This window comes from Meriones unguiculatus, chromosome 2 (assembly GCF_030254825.1).
Source record: "Meriones unguiculatus strain TT.TT164.6M chromosome 2, Bangor_MerUng_6.1, whole genome shotgun sequence".
Lineage (NCBI taxonomy): Eukaryota > Metazoa > Chordata > Mammalia > Rodentia > Muridae > Meriones > Meriones unguiculatus.
Window position 1 is genome coordinate 123,463,051 of NC_083350.1, and position 26,228 is coordinate 123,489,278.

The 26,228-nt window shown below is 39.1% G+C and overlaps 1 protein-coding gene and 1 pseudogene across 2 annotated transcripts in view; one reads left to right on the forward strand and one right to left on the reverse strand.

Annotated features, from left to right (window-relative positions):
- Trhde (thyrotropin releasing hormone degrading enzyme) overlaps positions 1–26,228 on the reverse strand; it is a 471,067-nt gene that overhangs the window by 371,749 nt on the left and 73,090 nt on the right. The gene's annotated exons all lie outside the window — the stretch shown is intronic.
- LOC110561629 (26S proteasome non-ATPase regulatory subunit 2-like) lies at positions 11,634–12,225 on the forward strand (annotated as a pseudogene).

Genomic DNA, 26,228 nt, shown 5'->3' on the forward strand with positions numbered 1-26,228 from the left:
TCAGTTCTCATCAGAAGTGGTTGCATTAATAATCTAATTAAAAAAAAAAGTTCCACAACTAAAAGGAAATGAAAATAAAGTCATCATAAAATTAATGCAAAAATTCTAATAGTCAAAGATAGTAATTTTTAAAGAACAAGATGTGTGAATTAAGTAAAATCACTGTATCTAAACTTGGGAATTTCAGAATTCCAGTCAAAGAAAAGGGTGTAAATATTGCTAAGAGCTTTCATGAGTAGTAGCCAATGTTAGCACAAGCTTCCCTGGTGAGTCATGTAAGTAACCCCTCACATATATCATTCTGTTCTCTAGATACTATTTTATACTATCAAAGCTACGGAGAAAAAATTAATTACTGCCTTTCATTTCAGACCCAGCCAAAGTATTAGTTAATGTGAGAGTGAAGAAGGAAGCCAGTTCCACTGTCAAGATTCACAATTTCTTCAACTGGAACATTGAACATCTTCTATTAGATTGACCTCTGGATACCTTGTGCACTGTTGCTACTGGGTATGGGATTGGAAAAAGTGTATTTCTACTGATATTTGTAAAGTGACTTTAAAACAAATAAATTTTCTGAATTAATTCCATTTTCCAGCATGATTTTTTTTTATCCAATTGTTTCACTAAGAATTCCCAGAAAGATGCCAAAAAAGAAATGGTCAAGGAAAGTGACTTGACTTGTCTCTGGTTGTATTTGGAATGCAGCTGCTGTCACACCATCAATGAAGATTCTTGCCACAAAATAAAATGTATTTCCCATTCACTGTTCACCAAGAACTATAGCATGTGTGGCACTGGGTTTCTCTAATGTATCATTCACATCTCTTTAAATAATCCATTTTTTTCCCTGTCCTCTAGTCAGTAGAGTTAACCCATTAGCTATATTCAACTGGGGACAGTGTGATGGAGAATCCACTTATGCATATTGATTATTTTGTTTGCTTAAGGTATAATTTAATCTTTCCAGAGAGTTGGTAAAGCATGCCTATAAACTATGAACCTGGCTCTTTGACCACTCCACCCCTGAGGGGGCACAGCCTAGCCAGGCCACAGAGGAAGACATTGCAGCCAGCCTGATGAGACCTGATAGGCTAGGGTCAGATGGAAGGAGAGGAGGACCTCCCCTATCAGTGAACTTGGAGAGGGTCATGGGAGGAGATGAGGGAGGGAGGGTGGAATTGGGAGGGAATAAAGAAGGGGGCTACAGCTGGAATACAAAGTTAATAAACTGTAATTAATATAAAAATTTAAATAAAAAAAACTGTGAACCTAAATATTTCAAGAAGCATTCAACTTTTGAACACCGCATCAGTAGCTTTAAGGCTATTGGCGATTTTGTCCAAAATATTATCCTTTTTGTTGTTTTAAAAGCATGAGCATAAATTCTCAATTTTTTCCATTTCTATTATCTCTCTCTTATGTACAATTATTCTTTTTATTTTTATTAATTACAGTTTATTCATTTTGTATCCCACATGTAGCCTCCTCCCTCTAACCCTCCCAATCAAACCCTCACCTTCTCTTCCCTCCCTATGCCCCTCCCCTAGTCCATGGATAGGGGAGGTCCTGCTCCCCTTCCCTCTGACCCTAGTCTATCAGGTCTCATCAGGACTGGCTGCATTGTCTTCCTCTGTGGCTTGGTAAGGCTGCGCCCCCTGAGGGGGAGGTGATCAAAGAGCAGGCCACTGAGTTCATGTCAGAAACAGTCATAATTTACCTTCTTTCCTATTAAAATGATAAAACAATTTGTTGTAGCCTTTTTAATTTTTTATCTCTGGGGATTATAATTTAATTTACATCATTTTCCTTTTCCTTTCCTCCCTCTAAGTCATCCAGTATAGCATGTAGCCATTTTCTTTTCTCTTTGCGTTTGATTGAACCCATTGTTTATTTATTTTTATCTCACTATCGTGCTTTTCTTCTCTTTGCATTTATTATGGCCAGTTGTTTTTCTAAGCTCTTCAATAAAATTATCATATGATCAACTTTAATTCAATCATGTCTTCACAGTTTTATTTTATGTCACAGCTATAAATTCTGGGTAACAATTTAGCTGCATTTCACAGTCTAATGTGAGCATTCTCACTCTTTTGCTAATTTCTGCCTAGTTCATAACCTCCTACTTGATGAATAAATTGATTAGAAGAAGACTTTTAGGTTTCTAATAATGTGTTTATATATTTATCTTAGTTTTGTTGCTATCATCTAATTCCAAACAAACTATTTAACACTGTTTTTTAGTAAATCTTGATTTCGTTTGCCTGCATTATTTTGCTTTGGTGTACAAGTGTTTATCTGTACATGGAACAGTAATTTGTGAGTTTTGTAAGTAAAGCAATACATGCTTAAAAATAATATCTGGCTTCTACATTTTAGGAACTTGGTTCTAAATATATTCATCAGATTAATACTGTACAAAAATGGTTTTTCAGCCCCTGGAATTTCGGTTAAGAGTCTTACTTTTCATGAGTTTAGAAAAGTGTTAAAAACCCTCCACAAATACCTGGATGTGGACTTGACCATCATGGGGCTCTGTCGTGTTCCTGTTTGTTATGTTGGGGTGAACTGAGCATCAAACTCAGGGCCTTACCCAAGTCAGACAAGGATTCTACCATTGGGCTACATCCCCAGCCCTGCCAATTTTTGTCTTACATATTTTGAACCAATATTAGGTGTATATGGTTTCCTGTCTTTTTAGTTAATTAATTTCATAATCTTTAGCTTTGGTAATACTGATGCCTTAAAAAGTCTATTTCATCAAATTTAATTACCTGCCCCACTAACACGCAAACTTCTGGGCCTTATGTTTAAAATGCACCTTCTATGAATAGCATGGATTTATATTAAATCTACATATCTGAAAAGTACACAAGCAAATTTAATTAATTATTATATGGCTGGAATAGATGGAGAGATAGATAGATAGATAGATAGATAGATAGATAGATAGATAGATAGATAGATAGAGCTAGGACAGACATTTGTATTTTCTCATTATCCAATATTATCTAACGATCTAATTTGTATTTTGTTTTTTTTCTTCTTGCTTTTTTTTATTAGTTCCATATTTTATTAACTCTGTATCACAATTGTATCCCGCTCCCTCGTTCCCTCCCAAACCTTCCCTCCCTCTGTCATCTCCTCCCTGCCCCTTTCCAAGGCAACTGATTGGGGAGAACCTCCTCCCCTTTCATCTGACCTTGTTTTATCAGGTATCTTCAGGACTGGCTGCAAAGTCCTCCTCTGTGGCCTAGCAGGACTGCTCCTCCCTTGGGGGGTGGGAAGGTCAAAGAGCCTGCCATTGAGTTCCTGTCAGAAATAGTCCGTGTTCCCCTTACTATGGGAAACCAATTGGTTACTGAGCTACCACAAGCTACATCTGAGCAGAGTTTCTAGGTTATATACATACATGGTCCTTAGTGGAGTGTCAGTCTCAGAAAAGACCCCTGTGCCCAGATATATTTGGTCCTTGTGGAGCTCCTATCCTTTCCACGTCATACTAACTCCCCTTCTTTCATACAATTCCCTGCACTCTGCTGAAGGTTTGACTATGAACCTCAGCATCTGCTTTGATACACTGCTAGGTAGAGTCTTTCAGATGCCCTCTGCGGTAGGCTCCTGTCCTGTTACTTTTTTTCTCCTACATCCAATGCACCTCCCATTTGTCTTTCTAAGTGAGGATTGATCATCTTACCCCTGGTCCTCTTTCTTGTTTATCTTCTTTAGGTGTATAGATTTCATTATGTTTATCATATCTTATAGGACTATATGAGTGTGTATATACCATGTGTGTCTTTCTCCTTCTGGGATACCTCACTCAGAATTATTTTTTCTAGATCGCACTATTTGCCTACAAATTTCAAGATTTCCTCATTTTTTTATTTCTGAGTAGTATTCCATTGTGTAAAAATACCACAATTTCTGTGTCCATTCCTCCATTGAGGGACATCTGGGTTGTTTCCAGGTTCTGGTTATTACAAATAAAGCTGCTACAAACAGGGTTGAGCAAATATCCTTGTTGTGTACTTGAGCAAATTTTGGATATATGCCTAGGAGTGGTATAGCTGGATCTTGAGGAAGAACTATTCCTAATTGTCTGAGAAAACGCCAGATTGACTTCCAAAGTGGTTGTACCAGTTTACATTCCCACCAGCAATGAGGAGGGTTCCCCTTTCTCTACAACCTCTCTCGCCAGCATGTGTTGTCACTTGAGTTATTCATCTTTGCCATTCTGATGGGTGTAAGGTGAATCTCAGGTTTGTTTTGATTTGCATCTCCCTGATGGCTAAGGGTGTTGAGCATCTCTTTAAGTGTTTCTCTGACATTCTATATTCCTCTACAGAGAATTCTCTGTTTAGCTCCGTACCCAATTTTTTAATTGGATTACTCCTGCCAAAAGCAATCTATAGATTCAACACAATTCCCATCAAAATACCAACTCAGTTCTTTACAGACCTTGAAAGAAAGATTCTCAGCTTCATATGGAGAAACAAAAAACCCAGAATCTCCAAAACAATCCTACACAACAACAAATCATCTGGAGGTATCTCCATCCCCGATCTCAAGCTGTACTACAGAGCGATAGTAATAAAAACTGCATGGTATTGGCATAAAAACAGAAAGGAGGATCAATGGAACAGAATAGAAGACCCAGAAATAAACCCACACACCTATGAATACTTGATTTTTGACAAAGAAGCCAAAACCATTCAATGGAAAAAAGACAGCATCTTCAACAAATGGTGCTGGTCCAACTGGATGTCTACATACAGAAAAATGAAAATAGACCTATATTTATCACCCTGCACAAAACTAAAGTCCAAGTGGAGCAAAGACCTTAACATAAAACCAGATACTCTAAATCGGTTAGAAGAAAAAGTGGGGAAGAGCCTAGAACTCATTGGCACAAGAGACAACTTCCTGAATAGGACTCCAACAGCACAGGATCTAAGAGCAATAAATAAATGGAACCTCACGAAACTGAAAAGCTGCTGTAATGCAAGACACTGTTGTCAGAACAAAACAACAGGCTACAGACTGGAAAAGGATCTTCACCAACCTTATATCTGACAGAGGGCTGATATCCAGCATATATAAAGAACTAAAGGTTTTTTTTGTTTTGTTTTTAGCCTTTGAGTCATAGTATTTGTATATTGTATGATCTTTCAGTGACGTACTTTGTGTGTGTGTGTGTGTGTGTGTGTGTGTGTGTGATAGCTTTGCATAGTCTAATGTTAGTGGATTGAGAGGAACATGAGAACAGAATATACTGTGTACTCAAGATGGTCTGGTAGTCAAGTAAGCAGTTTTGGAGCTGGACTGCCTGGTTTTAGATCCAGGCTGTGCATCTTATTATTGATGAATAGGTCACTAATTGTATGCAATAATACCCTCACCTAAAAATTAAATTTATAATGAGAAAAGTTAAATCTAACCACTAATTATGATAATCAAATGAGTCACTACATAAAAAAGACTTAAAGATGTGGTCAGCAGATGTACATTAGCTATTATTAATTTTTATTTTCCTGTTTACTTTAATTATTAAGTCCAGATTATTAATTAACAGAAGATAGGTATTTAAATTTATCATCAGTTCTTTTTCACATTGCTCTGTTTTACCACAGTTAATGTAACCAGTCTTTGCTTCTTTTTGGATTCTTCTCGTTTTCACCCTTTATCCCCTGTTTCTCCACCTAACACTAGATAGAAGGGAAAAGAGAGGAGAGAGGAATTAGGAAAATCCCTGAATCTAATTTCTTTCCTTTTTTTTCTTCTTTGAGCACGGTACTTAAAAAAACGCAACTAACCTCCCTAAATGAGCAACAACCACCAATCCAAACTGTCGGGTCCTAGCATTTATGTACTCTCTGAAAAGTTCCCAGGATTCCAAACATCACACAATCGCAGAAACTATATGCATCTGCTAAACCTCATTTAAAGAGCATGAAGCAAATGATTGTCAGCTGTTGTGGACAGTCTGAAGCAGCTCCACATCCCCACACCCGGGATTAAAATGAAAGCACATAATTATAACATTTGTGTGGTTGTGGGGTTCATTTTTTATTAATTATTATTATTTATTACAATTTATTCAGTTTGTATCCGGCTGTGGCTCCCTCCCTCCCTCTTCCCCCCATGCCCCTCCCCTAGTGCACTAATAGAGAAGGACCTCCTCCCCTACACTCTGACCCTAGCCTATCAGGTCTCATCAGGACTGGCTGAATTGTCTTCCTCTGTGGCCTGGCAAGGTTGCACCCCCCTGGGGGAGGTGATCAGAGGGTCAGCCACTGAGTTCATGCCAGAGACAACTCCTGGTCCCCTTACTAGGGTACCCACTTGGAGACGGAGTCTATGGACTACATCTGAGCATGGGTTTAAGTCCTCTTCGTGCATGGTCCTTGGTTGGAGTATCAGTCTCTTTAGGGCTCCCAGGGCCCAGTTGTGTTTTGTTGTTGTTGTTTGTTTGTTTTGTTTTACTTTTGTTTTTGGTGGGTTTTTTCCCCCCTGTTGGGTCTCCTTTTGGAGCTCCTGTCCCGTCCAGGTCTTTCTCTCTCCCCCTTCTTTCATAAAATTCCATGCCTTCTGCCCACAGTTTGGCTATGAATCTCAGTCTCTGCTTCCATATCTCTGTCAATGGAGTCTTTTAGAGGCTGTCTGTGGTAGGCTCCTGTCCCGTTCCCTATCTTCTCCTACTTAAGATGTGTATCACATTTGCCTGTCTTCCCTGGGGTTCTCCTTGTTGTTTGGCTTCTTTAGGAGTATAGATTTTTAATATGTTTATCCTATGTCATATTTCTAATAACCACTATGAGTGAGTATATACCATGTCTGTCTTTCTGCTTCTGGGTTACCTCACTCAAGATGATCTTTTTCTAGTTCCCTTCATTTGCCTACAAATTTTATGATTTCCTTGTTTTTAATAGCTGAGTAGTATTCCATTGTGTAAAGGTACCACAATTTCTTCATCCATTCCTCCGTTGATGGGCATCTAGGTTGTTTCCAGCTTCTGGCTATTACAAATAAAGCTGCTACGAACATGGTTGAGCAAATGTCCTTGTTGTATAGTTGAGCATATTTCAGATATATGCTTAGGACTGATATACCTGGATCTTGAGGCAGCACTAGAGAAACCGAAAGGGCCCTGAGACCAGCACAGTTCAGGGAGCAACAGTCCCCTCGCCTGGGACTATTTCCTGGGACCCACCCCAATCTTTGCCTCCGCCTGCAGACCATCATGGATCAGGGGGCAGCAGGTAAGAGCCCCCCACCCGCATGCGCTGGCCTGCTGCAGCCTGCCAGCGACAGAGGCCAGGTCTGACCAGGGCCTTCTGTGCTGTGCTTCCCCTGTGTGCCCCACACCCCACTTCCACTCCTGGAGACTCACTCCAATCTGTGGCCCCTGAGACCAGCTCAGATCAGGGGCAGCAGGTAAGAGCCCCTCACCCCCATTTACTGATCAGTTGCCACACTTATTTGTGGGTTTAATTATAAGTGATTAGGAGTCTAATTATTTAATACAATACCTACTTAGTAGAATACTAGTAGTAGACTTTCCACAGGGGTCTTGTCCAGCTATCTTCTTTTTTAATGTTTTCTATGATTTATTCCAACTGATTTTTATCTTTAAGTTTTACACGTAGAATCTAGTTAATTACTTCAGGGTGGTCCACTATCAGTATGCTATCAATGAATGACAAAGTTTAGATACCTATTATATTTTTAACTACCCCATCTGACCATGAAGTCAAGGAACTTCTCCATGTGTCTCCAAGAACATTGACTTCACAGTTAATCAAGATACCTATAGAAACATCAGAACTAGAATGCCCGGATGCCGTGAGAACTACAAGACGGTCTCTGAAGCAGTCGCATGGGTTTACATGCCAATCAATAGTAAAGACGGATTCCTCTAATTGTCCTATTCCTGCCAGCATTGTATATTATAAAATTTTCACATTTTAACAAATACAAGTGTAGTACTAGAGTATTATTTTCTTATTAATTTAATATTAAGTTATCCAACAGCTAGCATCAATATATTGTATCAATGTATGTGAGGTTCTAAAAGAAGATTTTTCACTTACATACAATTAGTTGGGAGTATATAAACTTTCATTTGATTCAGTTTTTTTCCTCTGAAAACTTAGGGACAATAATGGTATTTCTTTTGTTTTGTTTTGTTTTTAAGATACTTTGTTTGCTTTGTGTGTATAAATGCTTTGCCGTCATGTTGTGCATTATGTATGTGCGGTGTCCATAGAGGTCAGAAGAGACCACTGGATCCTCTGGACCTGAAGTTAACAGATGGTTGTTAGCCATCATGCCAGTGCTGGGAACCGAACCGGGGAACTTGTCCTCTGCTAGATGAACAAGTGGGATTAGCTGTTATCAATAACAGTGGTTATTTTAGGAAGAACTAAATGGGGCAAAACTTAATCATCAAAACAATAATCTAATTCAAGTCCATGCTGGCTGTTATGATTAGTCCTCATTGTAAATTTGTTTGAATTGAAAGACTCCATGGATTGACAACACGAAATACTGGATGTGTCTCCAAAGGCATTTTTAGGTATGAGTGAGGTGCAAGACGGGCACTAAAGTAACAAAATCATCCCGAATGTGGTGGCACCATCTAGTATGCTGGGTACCTGGATACAGGTGGGGGAAAAAAGGAAGCCAGCCAACACAGACAAACTCCATTCTTCCAAAGTATATTACGGCTGTCACCATCATCCATGGACAGCAGACCCCGGCCTATTCATCCTCCAAATATAGATTCACATCAGCATCTCTCCAGATATCTTATGGCCTTTAACCTGCATCTTTTGTCCTTCCTTCTTCTATATTCATTCTCTCTCTCTCCCTCTTTCCCTCCTTCCCTACATGTCTTCCTCTTTCTCTCTCTGACCCAGAGAAAAGAGAGAGAGAATCTATTGGTTTTATTCCTCTAGACCAGTCCAGCTATTGTATCATTTATTATAATTGTTATTCTTTTAATCACTTATTTTATTTCATAAATTTCCCATTTTATTATTAACCATGTCTTGTGCATTTCTTTCTTTTTAGCGTGGCCTTCTTGAACATTCTTGTTATCAATCTCTTACAAAGTTTTTAAATGAATAAGTGAGTGAGTGATAAGAGATGAAATATGGCAGTTTTGATATGCAGTTCTCCAAATGTTGACTATTTCTTCTCATTGTCTTGTTAGGTCATTTTTTGTGTGTGTGAACAAAATTTTGAATCTCAATGTATTTTTAATCTTGTCAATATATGTTAAATAAAATTGAATTCACATTCCATTTTCTATGTAAATAACTCATAACATCCATAATAGTAGAGGAGAAACCTTAGCTCCACACTGGAAAAAATAAACAATGGTATTTCAAGATATTATTGGGTATTTTTAATGTAGAAAGCTAGTATACAATGACTTAAATTTTGTCAAACCTAAGACAAGTAATACAGATTAATTATCGGCTAATTATAAAACTAAACCAATCCTTAGAATGAGCTGCTACCTCAGGAAAATACCCTACAAGATTATCTGAGAAAGCATTTATCATTGTTAAAAGATGAAATTTAATACACTTCCTAGAAATTGTTTATTAAAAACTCATGGGGAAAATGTCTTAGAATATGTCATAATATAGCACCAATAGGCATTTAATAATAATTGGTGTTCAAAGGAAATCAACATAGAGGGCTCTAACATTTCTGAATATTTGCCTAGTATCCACATAGAAATAGGCAACATCGGAATGTATAAACTTCTCTGCACAGCCTACTTAGGAAGAGTATGGCAGCTTGATTTTTGTTTGAATCACATTTAGGAACAAAGAAATTATCTCCATTTGGAAGAAAATAATTAATAGGTGCAAACCTGAGGGAGGGACATCACAGACACCAAGACACAAATCAGTGGCTGCCACTACTTTCAAACAGCACCAGATGACTTCTCAAACATGACATGGCTGTGACATGTGGGGCTGGTTGACCCTTTTCCTTAGCAGAGAAAGCATCTAGGAGGAAAGTAAGTTCTCCCTGTCTGCAATAGCAAGATTCTAAACAGGTTAAAAAAATACGCAGACTCTTTTAAATTGGCCAAACCCATTCTTTTCTTTAAAAAGAATTCTAAAACTAGTAAGAAGATTCATTCGATCTGTCAACATAGGTTTAGTTAAAAAGTATTGAATTCTGAAGAATAATGAGCCAAAACTTACAACAACTTCAGTAATTATGGCTTAGCAATGGTGATGAATGTTCACTTGAAAAATCCACAGAGATAAAACTACTCAAAAGAATAGATGTATGCTCAATACTATTATGAAGGTCATATATGTAGACCGATCCAGTCCAAAGAGTCAGTGAAAGCTTCCTGAGCCAATATCTGTAGAAAAAGAATGAGCTCAGCTGCTGAACTAATGAAAAAAAGAGAACAGTGTGTTCAGGGCTCAATGCTCCGAGTAAATCCACAAGTATGGGGAGAGTGATACATAAAAGGGAAGCAAGATAAAACTCAGGAGAGAGACCTGTATCCAGATGTGCCTGGCTATTCAGCTACCGCCGGTGTTTGTTCTTTACATGCTATGGAAAGCTATTGATGAGCTTAAGAAGGAAAGGTCTAATTTAGAGGATGAACTGGAAAGGCAGCCAGAATAGAAGCCAATTATAAAGATGTTGTAATAGTTCAGTTCAGAGATGTCCAGCACTAGCTTGGACTGGGGTTGTACTGATAGAAATGAAGAGAATTGTGGACCCTCTAGAGATAAGGAAGAGGCAAAATCAATAGGACAGAATAGGAGAAGAGACAGGCGACAATAGCCCCTTTCATAATTTCTCTATGAAGCTTCCCAGGTATTGTAGAACTTTCTATAGTATGACTGCTGGGTGATCACATCCCTGAGGGTCTAAAGGGAACTCTTCTCTTGCAACTGTTTGGACACTTGAGCTCAATTTTTTATACACCTATAAAAGAAATAGCTTTAAAACCATTTACAATAAAGAAAGCCTGTAGATATTCTCTAATCTATACTTCAGAAAGAGCAGAACTAATTTTAGAGACAAATCCTGTTTAACCCTGTGGGACACTGGTTATTTTCATTGCTGTTAACCTCATTTGCTTCTTCAGCACATCTGAGTATCACACATGGGATGTTTATTTCCCAGGGTCTAATTCTATTCTATGGATTTGTTACATTTTATGAGGCATTCTTGTCTGTACAACTTACAGAATTTTTGAAAAAAGAAAAATTCTGACTTGTTTCCCTCTGGATCTTCTACTAGCTGACCATACTGTACACGACAGGGATGCAAACAAGCTTAAAGGTTTTGTGATGGCGCTCCCTTCAAGTTTACCGTCAAACCTATGCAAACGGATAAATCTCCTTTGAAAAGACAAGAATGAAAAGAAGAATAAAGGACAAGAAAGAAGCTCCTGCTGGTGTGGGATCCTATCAGGGAGTAGCCGTTCTGGGGATTGCACCTAATGCCATGGGGGAAGAGACTGATGTGAAGGCGGAATCTTTGGTTGCTTGCTGAGATGTGGGGAGCCTACCCTCCGTCGGGGTGTGCCTTTAGCACTGGTACTAATCTCCGTTTCATATCCATGACTCAACACCACGAATACTTTAAGCAAATTCACTCACGATGCTGATCCAGAAGTTTTCTGCCTGTAACTCCTCTTTGCCCTGGGCATGGTGGGCAGAGGTATCAATAATGCCCGTCTGGCTGCAATGTTGCACCAGTTAGCCCAATATCATGCTAAGGATCCCAACAACCTCTTCATGGTGCTCTTGGCACAGGGCCTGACACATTTAGGGAAGGGCACACTTACCCTCTGCCCCTACCACAGTGATTGGCAGCTCATGAGTCAAGTAGCTGTGGCAGTACTGCTTACTGTGCATGTTCCTTTCCTGGAACATTTTAGGCAAATCTCACTATGTATTATAGGGGCTGGTGGCTGCCATGCAGCCCCGAATGCTGGTTACATTTGATGAGGAGTTGTGACCGCCTCTAGTCTTGTCTGTGTGGGTCAGCTAGCAGATGAGGTGGACCAGGCTGGGAAGCCTAAAACGATCACAGGGTTCCAGAGACTCAAAAACCCCAGTGTTGTTGGCCTGTGGGGAACAGGCAGAATTGACCACTGAAGAGTTTCTTCCCATTACCCCTATTCTGGAAGGCTTTGTTATTCTTCGGAAGAACCCCAACTATGATCTTTAAGTGGCTACTAGACCCTGGTCTGCAGTTGACTTTTTAGCAGGCTATATGGCCTGCTGCCAGGGATGGTAGGTGTACAGATTTTAGTAGGTTTATCCTATATTATATGTCTACATGAGTGGGTATATACTATGTGTGTCTTTCTGCTTCTGGTATACCTCTCTCAGGATGATCTTTTCCACCATTTACCTGCAAATTTCATGACTTCCTTGTTTGTTTGTTTGTTTGTTTGTTTTCTGAATAATATTCCATTGTGTAGATGTACCGCAATTTCTGTATCCATTCCTCAGTTGAGGGGCATCTGGCTTGTTTCCAGCTTCCAGCTATTACAAATAAAGCTGCTACAAACATGGTTGAGCAAATGTCCTCATTGTGTACTTGAGCCTCTTTTGGATATATGCCTAGGAGTGGTATAGCTGGATCTTGAGGAGCACAGTGGTCTTTCCTGAGACTGACCCCTGCACAGATGTACCCATAGCAGTTCAGCATCCAACTGGGTTCCATTGTAATGAGAATAGGGACTGTCTCTGACATGAACTGATTGGCCTGCTCTTTGATCACCTCCCCCTGAGGGGGGAGCAGCCTTACCAGGCCACAGAGGAGACAATGCAGCCACTCCTGATGAGATCTAATAGACTAGGATAAGAAGGAAGGAAAAGAAGACCTCCCCTCTCAGTGGACTTGGGGAGGGGCATGTGTGGAGAAGGGGGAAGAAGGAAGGAATTGGGGGGGAGGAGAGAGGGAGCTACGGGGAGGATAAAAAGTGAATAAAGTGTAATTAATAAAAAAAATTTTGAAAAGTTTAAATTCATTTTAAATATACATGAGAACCAAACTTTCAGAATAATATCATCTTTGTGTGATTTTTTTTTTTTTGTGTGTGTGTGTGTGGCAATAGGGGGTTGAACTAGGGGCTTTGCACATGCTAAGCCAGTAATCAACCATTGAGTTATAGCCGCAATACGTCTTCATATGATTTTTAAAAAGCACATTTATCTCCTCTTTATGTAAAAACCAGCAGGGGAGTTGTAATTTTTGCCATGTTTATTGCCCAATTGCACTAACAGATTTGTTTGTCGTTATTCATTCATAGATTATAAAAGTACTCGCAATTTTATCCTTTAGAGTGCAGTTGTACTCACATTTGTTTTCCCATCAAGCTTCATTTCATAAAGGTACTCCCCAGTAAGGAACTTTGTCCTTGGAAGGCTGTAGCCCTAGTCGAGTAGAGCGTGCCCTCCCAAATGTCTTCTGGAATTCTGCAGCCATTCATCAGCACAATTAAGCACCAGTGAAAAAAATACTGAATCTGGTCTTATTCTCTACCACACTACTGGTTACCAGCTACCTAGAAATGTCTTTACACTTGCCATATAACCTAAGCTAGGCTCAACCTCTTATGAAAAAACTGTAATGCAGCATAGTCTGTAACTTGCACTGAGCCACATGGTGCCTGAGGTATTAGCAATAGAGAGGTGCAGAGGCTAATGCCATCATCGCCATTATCGTCATTCTAAAGACCCAACCATAGACACAACAAGGAAGAGCGATGCTCAGCAGGGAAGGCTCTGCCACTCATCTTCAGTCTCTTGGTGTATTGCAACGTGCAAGATTGAATCTATTTCCTAGTGGTTTACAGTCAGTTTAAAGAATTAAAAATCAGCAAGAATAAGGAGATACATAGGGAAAAAAGTGATATCAACCAGGACATAAGGCTAAAAGAAAAGAGCTGACATTTAAAAGGAAAAGGTGTATGAGCTAGGTAAATCAGTATACCAAATTTCACATTCCACCAGTAAAGAACAATAATGATCCCAAAGACCAGATTTCAATATCTCTGCTACTTTTTTAGTTTTATTTATACATTTATATATTTGTGTATTTATTACAATTTATTCATTTTGTATTCCTGCTGTAGCCTTCTCCCTTGTTTCCTCCCATCCTCCCTCTTCTCCCCATATGCCCTTTCCTTAGTGCCCTGATAGAGAGGTCCTCCTCCCCTTCTATCCGACACTCGCTTATCAGGTCTCATCAGGTCTGTCTGCATCATCTTCCTCTGTGGCCTGGCAAGGCTGCACCCCACAAGGGGGAGGTGATCAAATAGCCAGCCACTGAGTTCCTGTCAGAGACAGTTCCTGTACACCTTACTAGGGAACCCACTTGGACACTCAGCAGCCTGTGGCCTTCCTTTGAATAGGGGGTCTAGGTCCTCTCCATGTATGCTCCTTAGTTGGAATATTGGTCTCTGCAGGACCCCCTGGGCCCAGGTATTTTTGGCTCTTTTTTAAGAGCCATGTGAGAAGAGCCTGTTCTGGGTCATAGCTAGTATCTCTTCATGAGAAACACATGTAGAAAAAAGCCCATCTCACAAATGAGAACACTAAGTGTGAAGTCAGCCTCAATAATTGACATGTATCTTGGAACTTACTGGGCAAAATCTAATCAGATTTTCTTACTTCAAAGTCCATGCTGATTTACTCCACCAAAGTCTACCAAATATTCTGGCCATGGCCAGTAAGAACAGTGCATGTGTATTTTTCTGTAAGTCAAAAAGAGGCAATAGGTTTAAAAAGCATGACAATTGCCTTTTAAAGAAACGTTCTTGTTAAAAGCAAATAAGGAAAAAAGAAATAAACATATGTTTACATTCCCCATTCCTAGGCATCAAAGTCACTCCAACCACAGTTGGAGAAATGCCTCTTACAACTGCCATACAATGCTTCAACATTTTAGAAACATAAAGAACACTTATTTGTCTAATACTAGCAATAAGAAAATGTCAGGCAGATTAAAACAAAACTGTGCATTTCTATTAGAGTCCAGAATACTTTTATGAGAAATTAAATTTATGAGAAATTAAATGTAGTTAGCATTTTAGAAATGTAAAGCTATTCATAAGAGAAAATGGGAGAGGTGCATTCATACCTAAACTCTAACTTAATATGTGAGAAGTTATAACTACGGTATAAAATCCATAGCTGAAATGAAACAGGATTACATCACAGGCAATTGCTAATATTAATGGAGCAGAGAGGACTATGTTCCCTGAAGCTAGAAACCTGTCAGAGGGGAAAGACATACATTTCAGCTCGACAAAGCAAAATCCATTAACCATGAAATAGGGAAACAAAAAAATCAAACTTTTCATATACCATATCTTACTTTGAAAAAATCTATTAGTGAAAAAGACTTCTGCTAAATAAAATATTTCTAACTCAATATTATGTGTATATATATATATACATATATATATAATTTAAAGTCAAGAAAAATTCCAGATAATTCATATACCTGTTACTTTCCTATGGCTATATTCATCAAAGCATGGACACAGCATCTCCATAAGCAAATCTCAAAAGAATGCATGTGTTCTGGAGTACACAAAAATTCATCCTGATTTTTAGTTTAAGGAAGCATCATAACAGCTATTGCAAATTCGGTAGGAACTCTTCCAATGTTTTGTTTCTGTTGTGAATAATTCTAGCAACAGCTAACCTGACATTCCAGTTCCTTTGGTAAGTATAAAAGCAAATAAGAGGGATTTGATACACTTGCCATATTCCAAACTGTGTGAAGACTTATACAAATTCACACACACACACACACACACACACACATACACACACACAAAGAGAGAGAGAGAGAGAGAGAGAGAGAGAGAGAGAGAGAGAGAGAACAGTCTATGCTCTGAGTCAAGTAGAGAATACTCAAAAGGCAAGATGCCTATATGGAAAAGATCAAGACCATTGTCAGGTATCAAAGCAATTGACTTTCTCACTACTTCAGGATGATCCAGAAGAGATGTGGTGTAGTCTATGTGGTGGAAGAATTAAACCAGTACACTGAGATTTTTTTCTACTGCCTTAACAGGATTAATGAAATGAATTCCAAGATGACTGACAGGCACCTATCAATATATTTTAAAGTAAATTTTACCATTGTCACCACAATAAAATAAGTATATTAGATAAGGAGTGTGTTGAATAAATGGATTTAGCCATTGTATGTATCAAAACATGCTGCACAAAACACACACACAATTTCTACTTGTCAATTAAAATCCTTTTTAAAAAAATTAGGCAGTTGCCTTTTGGGATGGGGATTGAGCATTTTAGTCAGGGTCCTCTCTCTTGATTAGTTTCTTTAGATGTACAGATTTTAGTAGGTTTATCCTATGTTATTTGTCTATATGAGTGAGTATATACTGTGTGTGTCTTTCAGCTTCTGGGACAGCTCACTCAGAGAGTGCATGGAATCTTATGTAAGAAGTGGTAAATAGTAAGTTCTGGAGAGGACAGGAACCCCACAAGGAGAGCAACAGAACCAGAAAATTTGAACACAGAGGTCTTCCCAGAGACTCATATTCCAACCAAGGACTATTCATGGAGATAACCTAGAACCCCTGCACAGATGTAACCCATGGCAGTTTAGTGTCCAAGTGGATTCCATAGTAATGGGAAGAGGGACTGCCTCTGATATAATCTGACTGGCCTGCTCTTTGATCACCTCCCCCAGAGGGGGGAGCAGCCTTATCAGGCCACAGAAGATGACAATGCAGCCACTCCTGATGTGATCTGATAGACTAAGATCAGAAGAAAGGAGAGGAGGACCTCCCTTATCAGTGGACTTGGGGAGGGGCATGCTTGAAGAAGGAGGAGAGAGGGTGGGACCTGGAGGGGAGGAGGGAGAAGCTTATGGGGGAATACAAAGTGAATAAAGTGTAATTAATAAAATAAAATAAAAATTTAAAAAAAGAGGTAAAAAAAATTAGGCAGTTATGGTCAGACTGTGGTAGCACCTGCCTTTAATCCCAGTACTCAGGAGGCAGAGGCAGGAGGATCTCTCTGAGTTTGAAGCCAGCCTCGTCTACAGTGCAAGTTCCAGGACGATACAGAGAAACTCTCTCTCAAAAAAAAAAGAAAAAATTAAGCAGCTATATAAATTGTAAGGTTTTTCTCACACCAGCAGTACCTGCAGGCAGTTTTTCTAGGAGGGCTCTGAAGTTTCTCTGCTTGCTGTTGTTCATGTTACTTCTTTCTGCATGCTGGCCACATGGGGTGACCTAGTTCTTCTAATGGACTGAACGCTGCTAGAGCAGGATGTCAGTTCTAAATCTGACACCTTAGAGCTTAATTTCTCTCTTACGGTCTGTGTGCTTCTGACTTGCTAACTCTCACATCATGGCACAAATTGCCCCATGGAGACAAAGAACGGGCATGCACTAATGCAAGTAACGAGTGCCTTCGGGGACATGCCCTCGAAGAAATGAACCCTGCTGACAGCCGCAAGAGTCTTTCCAACATCACCTGTCTCCCAGTGGAGCAGGAGATGACATCAATCCTCACCAACGTCTTCATAACAGTTTCATAAGGAACTACTAAGGCCCTGCTAATCAATGTCCACATGTACTGTAACGTCAGGTAAAATGTTTAGTCCCCCTAAATATTTAAGTGACATGCAATAAAAACAATATGCAATAAAAATAGCCTCCTAGTTAATGATCTTATCTATGAATAAAATATGTTACTATTTTAAAAATAAATTTCTTGTCTTTACCCATACACTAGTTATGCAAACCCAGAGCCTCATAGCTTATCTCTTTACTTCTAGTTTTTCCTCCTCTGAAACCATTTGTCATAGGTATAGGGCCTGTCAAAAATTCGTATGATTAAGTCCTAATCCCCAGCTATTCCTCGGAAATAAAGATATTACAGGGTGTGGTGGCTTGAATAGTTATGGCCTCCATAGGTTTCTGTGCTTGAATGTTTGGCCCATAGGGAGTGGCACTCTCAATGGGAGTGGACTTGTTGGCGGAACTGTGTCACTGTGGAGGTAGACTCTGAGGACTCATATATACTCAAGCTGTGCCTAGGGTAGCACAGTCCCCTTCTGCTGCCAGAAGATCAAGATGTAGAACTCTCAGCGACCTCTCCGGCATCATGACTGCCTGGACAACATTATGCCTCCCACCATGATGACGATGGACTGAACCTCCAAAACAGTAAGCCAGCCCCAGTTAAATGTTTTCCTTTATAAAAGTTGCCTCGGTCATGGTGTCCCTTCACAGCAGTAAAATCCTAAGACACAGGGTGAGTGTTTAAGATGAAAGCCCACTAAACGTGGATGGAGAAATTTGGTATACCCGATGTCCCTGTTAAAACAGTCATGAGGCACTGACTTGAATGCAGAAAGAATGCCCAATGAGACCGTGGTTATCATGACAGCACAAGCCAAGATACTACGGCGAGCCAGGAAGGAAAATCTGAACCAAATCCTCCTTCAAAACTTCTAGGCAATCAAATTTTCTTGTTGTCTATAACACAGACAATCATATTTTGTTATAGCAGCTGGTCAAACCAATACTACTTGCTGCAAGAGATCTTGTTGAAACAAGAATAATATCACCATGCCATTGTAGCTGTTTACCTATTAATTCATGAAACAAGAATCTTTTAACATCAGGTTCTAAGTTTAGCACTATGCAGTTAGCAGAGAACAAGAAATATGAGTGAAGCACAAAGCATAGCCCCACCTAGTATGCCCAGTTGAAAGGGCCAGCTCTACATAGACAAATTATAAAATGGCGCCCCCTTGTGGAAGATGAGTTGACCAAACGGTGCTCCTCTGACAAAAACAATTGGCTAAAATCATTTGCATGAGTGGACAAATCCCATGGTTCTATCCAAGCAAACTTGGTGAAAACCAAGCCTGCTTCTACCTGAGTTTCTTCCATAGATGGCTGCTCAGGGGAGGAAAAAATGTGCAAAGCAACTAATGACTGATCCTTCTGAGGTCTTCATGGTTCTCAAAACTTAATTCTTTCCTCATCTCCTATTAATGCTTTGTTGAAGATGTAAATCTGAGAACCCCTTGTCCAAAGGTACTGGTAGTGATTTGATGGAGCCAGACTACACAATAGATCTTGATGTTCACTGATTGTCCCTCAGTAGCAAAGAAAAAGGAAAGGCTTTACCAGAGTATACGCAAAGACCCACCTTTGTTGTGTCAAGTTGACAATAAAAACTAACCAGGACAATTAGTCTTACTGATTTACTCATTTGAGGAATATTTGAAAAGGCACAGTGTGATTTAACCTGAGAACAGTCAGAAACCTTTTACCGGCCTTGTGCCTTGAAGCATTTCTCTTGCTTTTCCTCCAACTGCACCTGAACCCAAGGGGTAAAGAATTGTTGTAGCCAAGGAGATATGTCTCCCACAGGTCATGCATTTCTCCACCCTGTTAGACAATGCACTGGATACCCAGGGACCCAAACATTATGACCAAATAGGCCAGACAGTGGCCCACTTCTAATTAACAAAAGCGCACTGTTAATTTTTCAGAAAATTTGCACGCTGCAGATTAAATGTGGTCCTTATCAAAATTAAATCACATAAGTAAGTTATGTTAAAATAACAGTAATCACTTTGTAATCATTGCTCTGTCGTCTGTGTGCTTGCAATTCATGCTGTATCATTGAAAACGCCTCACATCCAATGGCATCATGTTAGCAGCTTGACATCACCCACTGGGAAATAATCTGTACTCGTTATAGCCAATGCTATAAGTTAGAGCTTCATCTGTTAACTTTTGAGCTTCCACAAAGGAGAAAGTGAGGTAGAAAATACTAATCGTGCCACTTAAATTTTAAAAGTCATCGTATCTGTAGCCATTGCATGTATTCAAAGGATTAAGAGCAAATTCAACTAACACTCAAAAACCATTCTACAGTTTAGCAAAGGAGATACACACACCATTGTCAAGCAAGCAAAGCTCTGCTTGTTTGTTTTAGTTTCGCTTAGTCATAGATACATAGGAAAATGTTAACCACTGCGTATATAGACAGTAGCCTCAAAAACCTCGTATTTTCAATAAACATGAGGGGACCCTGTGTCCATTCCCAGGGCCAATAGGAGCCTCTTCTTTGATCTTTCTCCTAAGAGGGAGGCATGCTTCCTAGAATATGCACTGTTGTGAGACAGAGGATGGCCAGAGGTATTTTCTTACCAACAAAGTATTCCACACAGCGCTTGGCCAAACCAAAACAGGAAAATAAAGCGTGCGAGCTGCAGGCTAGCTCTCAGGGATGAGAGGGTAGGAGCAACCTGCACTTGTTTCTGACATGTTCCTACAAACGTGAGGCACACTTCGGGCTCCACGCCTCTCTCTAACAGCCTTGTGTTTTCACGCCAACCACGCCACAAGTCTCCGAGTTCTCCCCACACCCCACACAAACTTGTTCCCAGCGTGCCTTGCTCCTGTGCTCATTTGCATGGCATACCCTTTTTTTCCCATCTCTCTTGCGCTTGAACCCAGTCAGGAGCCTGGGACACAGTAAGGCACGATGGTGTTAGTTCACTAGCAAATGAGTGAATTTTCTGGATTTCAGTCCTGGTCCACCGAAAACAACATGGCTGTAGACAAGAAATTTTAGCTCCTTGGGCATTCTTCTCCTTTGGTACTAAATGAAGATAAATGCCACCAGCACCGTTGTGATCCATTCATAGTGGCTTCATCTGTTAAGCACACACTTGAAAGCACACACTTGCTTGCTCATGAAGAGTATCTCATTTTAATCTACTCTCCTGTTGACTCTTGAACACAGTTACCTCCATGAGGCCCATCCAAGAATGATGGAGCCTAGGCTCCAGTGATGTCCATCTGTCTTAACAAGCATTCAAGTAATAATTTACCCTTGCCCCTGCCAGATATAATATATTTCTCTGTGTGTAATTTGAAGATAAATTCTGACCGCGTGACTGTGAAAATATCAATAGATAGCTCATCACTAGCCATTGAGCCCAACCAACAAAATGAATTATAAGACAAGTAATAAATATAGGTGGGATTAAATACGATTGCTTTGTAACACTTCTCTCCAGAAACAAGAATAACAACCACAACGTAAATCTCTCTTCACACCCCCATCTCTCTCTCCCTCCACCTCCTGCCGCTAAAGATTTAACTAGGGCCTCATGCATCATAGACACTCTAGCTCAGAATTTCTGTGCCCAGAGAAACACCCGTAATTATACAATCAATGAACCTGAAGATATTGTTAAAAATTCAACCCATTCATCAGACTCTCTTACGTCTCTCAGAACCTTATTTATGGTCATATCCCATCATTTCTCACTTCATAAAGCATAAAAAAATATCCACTAAGAAGGGTGTATATTTATTATTACAATTAGCAACTATTATTGAGAAATCAAACTTAGCACCATAATCAGGAAGGAATCAGTATAAGGGCATTCAGAGAAATGGATAATAAGGTTGACAATTACACTAGACCCAAGGTTTTTGTTTGTTCATTTGTTCTGCTGTTTAATTTAGACCACTGTGGGTCTTAGCAGGAATCATGGAACCTTCATGATAGTTAACATCGCAACACAATATTCGTAAACAGTGCTTTCTCCAGTTTCTCATTCCTCAACTTTACATCTCCAGTAGAATCTACAGAGCATAACAATGAAGAGCATAAACTGTGATGCTGGGTTGGAATCCTAATTTGACAGATGGGTAAGTGGGCAAGTGATGCAGCATCTTTGTTTCCTTATTCTAGCTTCACTATCCAGTGTTAGAATAGCCCACCCCCAGGCTTGGAGTCATTATATTCATCACACTTGGAACAGTGCCTGGACAATGATGAATGCTGTGTATTGGCCCTGGTTATTGGCATTGTCGTGGAAATTAATTAATATTACAAAGCCTAGTCACTACAATGGCGAAGGTCCAAAAATTGAAAGAAATAAAGAAAGAAAGAAACAAAACTTTATCTGAGGATCACATGTATAAAATGATATTACCTGCACTACAGAGAAGGCAGAAAAAAAGGACTGCCTTCCAGTAACTATAGGCAAACGGCACCCTCATTTAATATTAAAGAAGAAAAATAATTCTTCCATGCAGATACCAGTTGAATCTAGTATGTAAATAGATGAATTCTGCTCTGATGGAATGAATACTTACTCATTCACTTCTTGCCCAGTTAGTCTGTGAAATTTTTAAGAAGTAGTTCTTTCAAGTTTACATCTCAGTAACTTAGGCTAACTACATTCTTAGCTCTCTTTTTTTCCTTCAGAAGTCATCTTCCCCAGAGAAGACCACACCAATTGGTTATCCAATATTAAATGGTCACCTCTGAAATGTGCACACAAGTAATTAATAGCTACTATTTGAAGCTAGAAATATCTCAATCCTAGTAGATACAGAGTCTCCTTCCTGTTGAGATCATATTCTGTCTCCCGAGAGTTCAAGATGTTGAAAGTTGTGTCCACTCTGACAGGAATGATTATTTGAGAACTGAAGCAAACCTTTAGATATAGTAGATCTAGCTAGTTTTTATGCACCACATAATCGAGGTATTTGTCAATATAACAAAAGGCTTATAATCATAATTTTCTTTAAATTACTATGCAATCATACAATAAGTGAATAGACTCAAAATATAACAATGAAACATACCAACAATTTAGAAAGAGAACTCTTCATATGAGCAATTCATTTTCTAAAGGAGCTCTGATTTTAGTTCAAATTGTTCCACAAAATTTTGAGAGGTTTTTAAGGTCTTTTCTTGTCCTTATATTTCTACCTTCAGCAGTGATTTTTAAATTGTGTTCCTGCCCTTTGTAACACTCAGCTTATTCTCTGCTCTTCTCTAACTTGTCACTTTTGTAGACCAAGTCTTTCAAAAACATCTCTCAAATATCTTCTTCATCTAAATACATCCCCATAGGTTACCAGTACAAGACTTTTAAAGCACTGTTTTCATTCATTTTAAATTTTAATTTTGAAAAAATAGTTTTTGAGATCATAGTACAATCACATCATGTCTCCATTCCCTTTTCTCTCCCCAAACCTCCTCACATGAGAAATAGGAGGCTTTAGCCTCTTTTTTTTTTCACTAATTATTGGTTATTGTTATGTAAACACACATAGGTGTATGTGTACATGTAAATATATGTTTATGTTTCTACACACATAATTGCAATCTGTTCAGTCTATCACATGAGGCTTCAGTGCTATTCAAAAATCTAAAGGCGACTAAGCAATGCTGAGAGCAGAAGAAAAAGTCTTCCCCAGAGAAGATCATGTCTACTAGTTATCCAATATTAAAAGGTCACCTCTGAAAATGTACACACAAGTAACTTTCATGTGTAACTGTGTGTACATGTATGTGCCCACATGCATATGGCCACCTGTAGGAACCAGAAGAGTGAATTAGATTATCTGGACATGTGATAGCAGTCAGCTATTAACTACCTGATGTCAGTGCTAGGAATTGAACTCCCGTCTTCTGTAAGAGCAGCAAGTAATATTGGCAGCTGAGCTGTCTCTGTAGTTTCCCCATTCAGTATTCTTAAACTTTTTAAAGGCTGAATATGTGGCTCAGTTGGTAGAACACTTGCCCATCACACTTGAAACTCGGATTTGATCCTCAACAGTACATAAAACTGAGCATGGTGGCATGTGACTATAATCCCAGCATGTATGTGGGGGGGGGTGAAGGCAAAGGGACCAGAAGTTAAAGGTTAGTCTCAGATACTTAGTGAGTCTGATGCCAGCCTGAGCTACACAAGATGCTGTATCAAGTAAATAAAAAATTAGAACTCTTTTAGTTGTGCCTTTAATAATGTGTGTCTCATTATTATTATTGGATGTTATTAGTTTTTAAGTAATTAGTTATTAATTTTTAAGACGGGTGACGCTATCTCCTATATATCTGCCCTTTACTTCCACCCATAGTGCTCTTGTTATAAAATGTACTTACTTTAATTGCACTAATATATATATATATATATATATACATATAATTTCAAAACTCTTCCTGCTTTCATGCGTAACTCTATCTAATTCTCAGCTCTAAAGGGAGGGAGCAGAAAGTGGATATGATTTAAATGTGTTGTATACATGTGTGAAGTCAACAAATAGAAAATAAAAGAATTTCTAAACAAGAATCTGGAAACATCCTTCTCCAACTTAGAACATAGCAATTTCCAATCTTTTATCCACAGAGTAATGTCAAATCCTTCCGTATGGTGAACATAGCACGATAGTAGGAAATTGTTTAAACAACTTTAAACTTAGGAGAAAAGACCCAATGGGACATAGATTAAAAGAAAGACTGAAGAAATAGTTTCAAATAATGGGAGTTTGGAGGGTACAAAATTATAGAGCAGATTATTTCAGACTACAAACCATGTCTGTGTTTGGGTCAGTCAGCTATGAAACCACAAGCAAAAGCACAAATACCATGACCAGAGCATATGCTCAGATCGGTTAGAGTCACTGCCTAACCCAGTTCTGACAGACCGTATCCAATGGTGAGTGATCACTTCTGCAACAGGGGCAGCTAGCTATTCACACAATTCTGTCGTGTCATCACGTTCGTCCCCCAGCCTAACTTCGGAGCTCCTGGCTCCAAAATGAGGTTTTTACCTTCTCTCTCTCACACACACACTCTCTCTCTTCAGGCTCTCATATAATTTCAGAGTTCTACCGCAGTGCTTACTATACTAAACATTTAATAATTGGCTTTCTTATATCTCACAGTAAGGTATGAATCCCTGAAAAGCTGCATTTCAGCATCTGAAAATCAGCACTCAGGAAAACTGCAAACAAAATGTCTTCGGGCACACACTTTCAGGGTAGGGCAGGGAGGACCAGGCTGGAAAAAGCACTCGTTTGGTGCAGCTACAACTGAAGCTTCAGACAGTCCAAGGCTTGCTCTGGGACTGGAGTGTTCTATCTGAGTCACCTCTTTACATTAGCCAGCCCTGTATTCTCCCTCTGCTTCCTACCTCATGAGAAAGATCCCTGTGACCAAGGACAATTCCTTATGTGGGACTTAAATGTGATCCTTTAATAGCAAACACAACCAACATACTGCGGGAGAGGGGGAGGAGGGGCAGGAAAGGGACAGGGGTATGCCAAAGTATTTGGGACGGACAAAGGGAAAATCATATTTATTTCAAACTATTTAATATATATATTTTAAAAGCAATTGCTTGGTTTGCAGTGGCTGAGCTAAAAGACAGTAAAACCAATGAATAATTATATCTGCCTTCAGACAAAGGAGGGAAACTGAAGATAATTATGGGCAGAAAAGTGATACTATAGAGCTACAGAAACAAAGTGATACTAGAAAGAGAAAGGGGCAACTGGAGAATCCAATCAGAACTACACTAGCATTCCTTGGAGATTCATGAAATGAAAATTATCCCCCCAGAAAGGCCAAATAGCTTTGTCATCAATGTGCACACATATTAAAAAAAAAGTATAGCCAGTAGGCATGAGGGCTTAGACACATGCAAAGAAAAATGGTCCTGGAGGAATGACTCATCATGTGTTGAACTGACGGTAAATGATGCTTGTATTGATTCAAAGGGGGAAATATGTTGAGTAGGAAAGGAGGGAGCTGAACATAAAAGTTTATTTTTTTTTTCCAGAAAACTAAGAGTAAAGAATAGAAGCAGAAGTTAAGTTGAAGTGTATCAAAGATTTTGGAAGTGAAATGTCAATGCATGCAAATGCCATGTTATATATATATATAAATTATATATATATATAAATTCATATATATATATGAATGTAATGGGAACATTTCAAGAAACAAAGCAGGGAGAAGGCAGACTTTTAGAACTTCAGATCAAGGGAGATGACAGTTATTTGTCATACACTAGGTCACAAAATTCAAAGTTTAAAAAAACGAAGTTATTTCTAGAATCTTTTTTACAAATACCCTTTTACCTAAACAACAAATAGACTAAATTCATTTACTTCACTTTTTAATCTTTTTTGAGAATTTCACACATAAATTACACTGTATTTGCATCATTTCCACTCTTCCCTCTCTCCCCTCTAACTCCTCCCTTCTTTCCTCACTTCCTCTCAGACTCATACCCTCTCCTGCATATATGCATATATGTGTGTGAATACATATATACCCAAAATCTGTGATTATGTTAAAAAATATATTAGGAAATAATTGATTATATTGGAATTG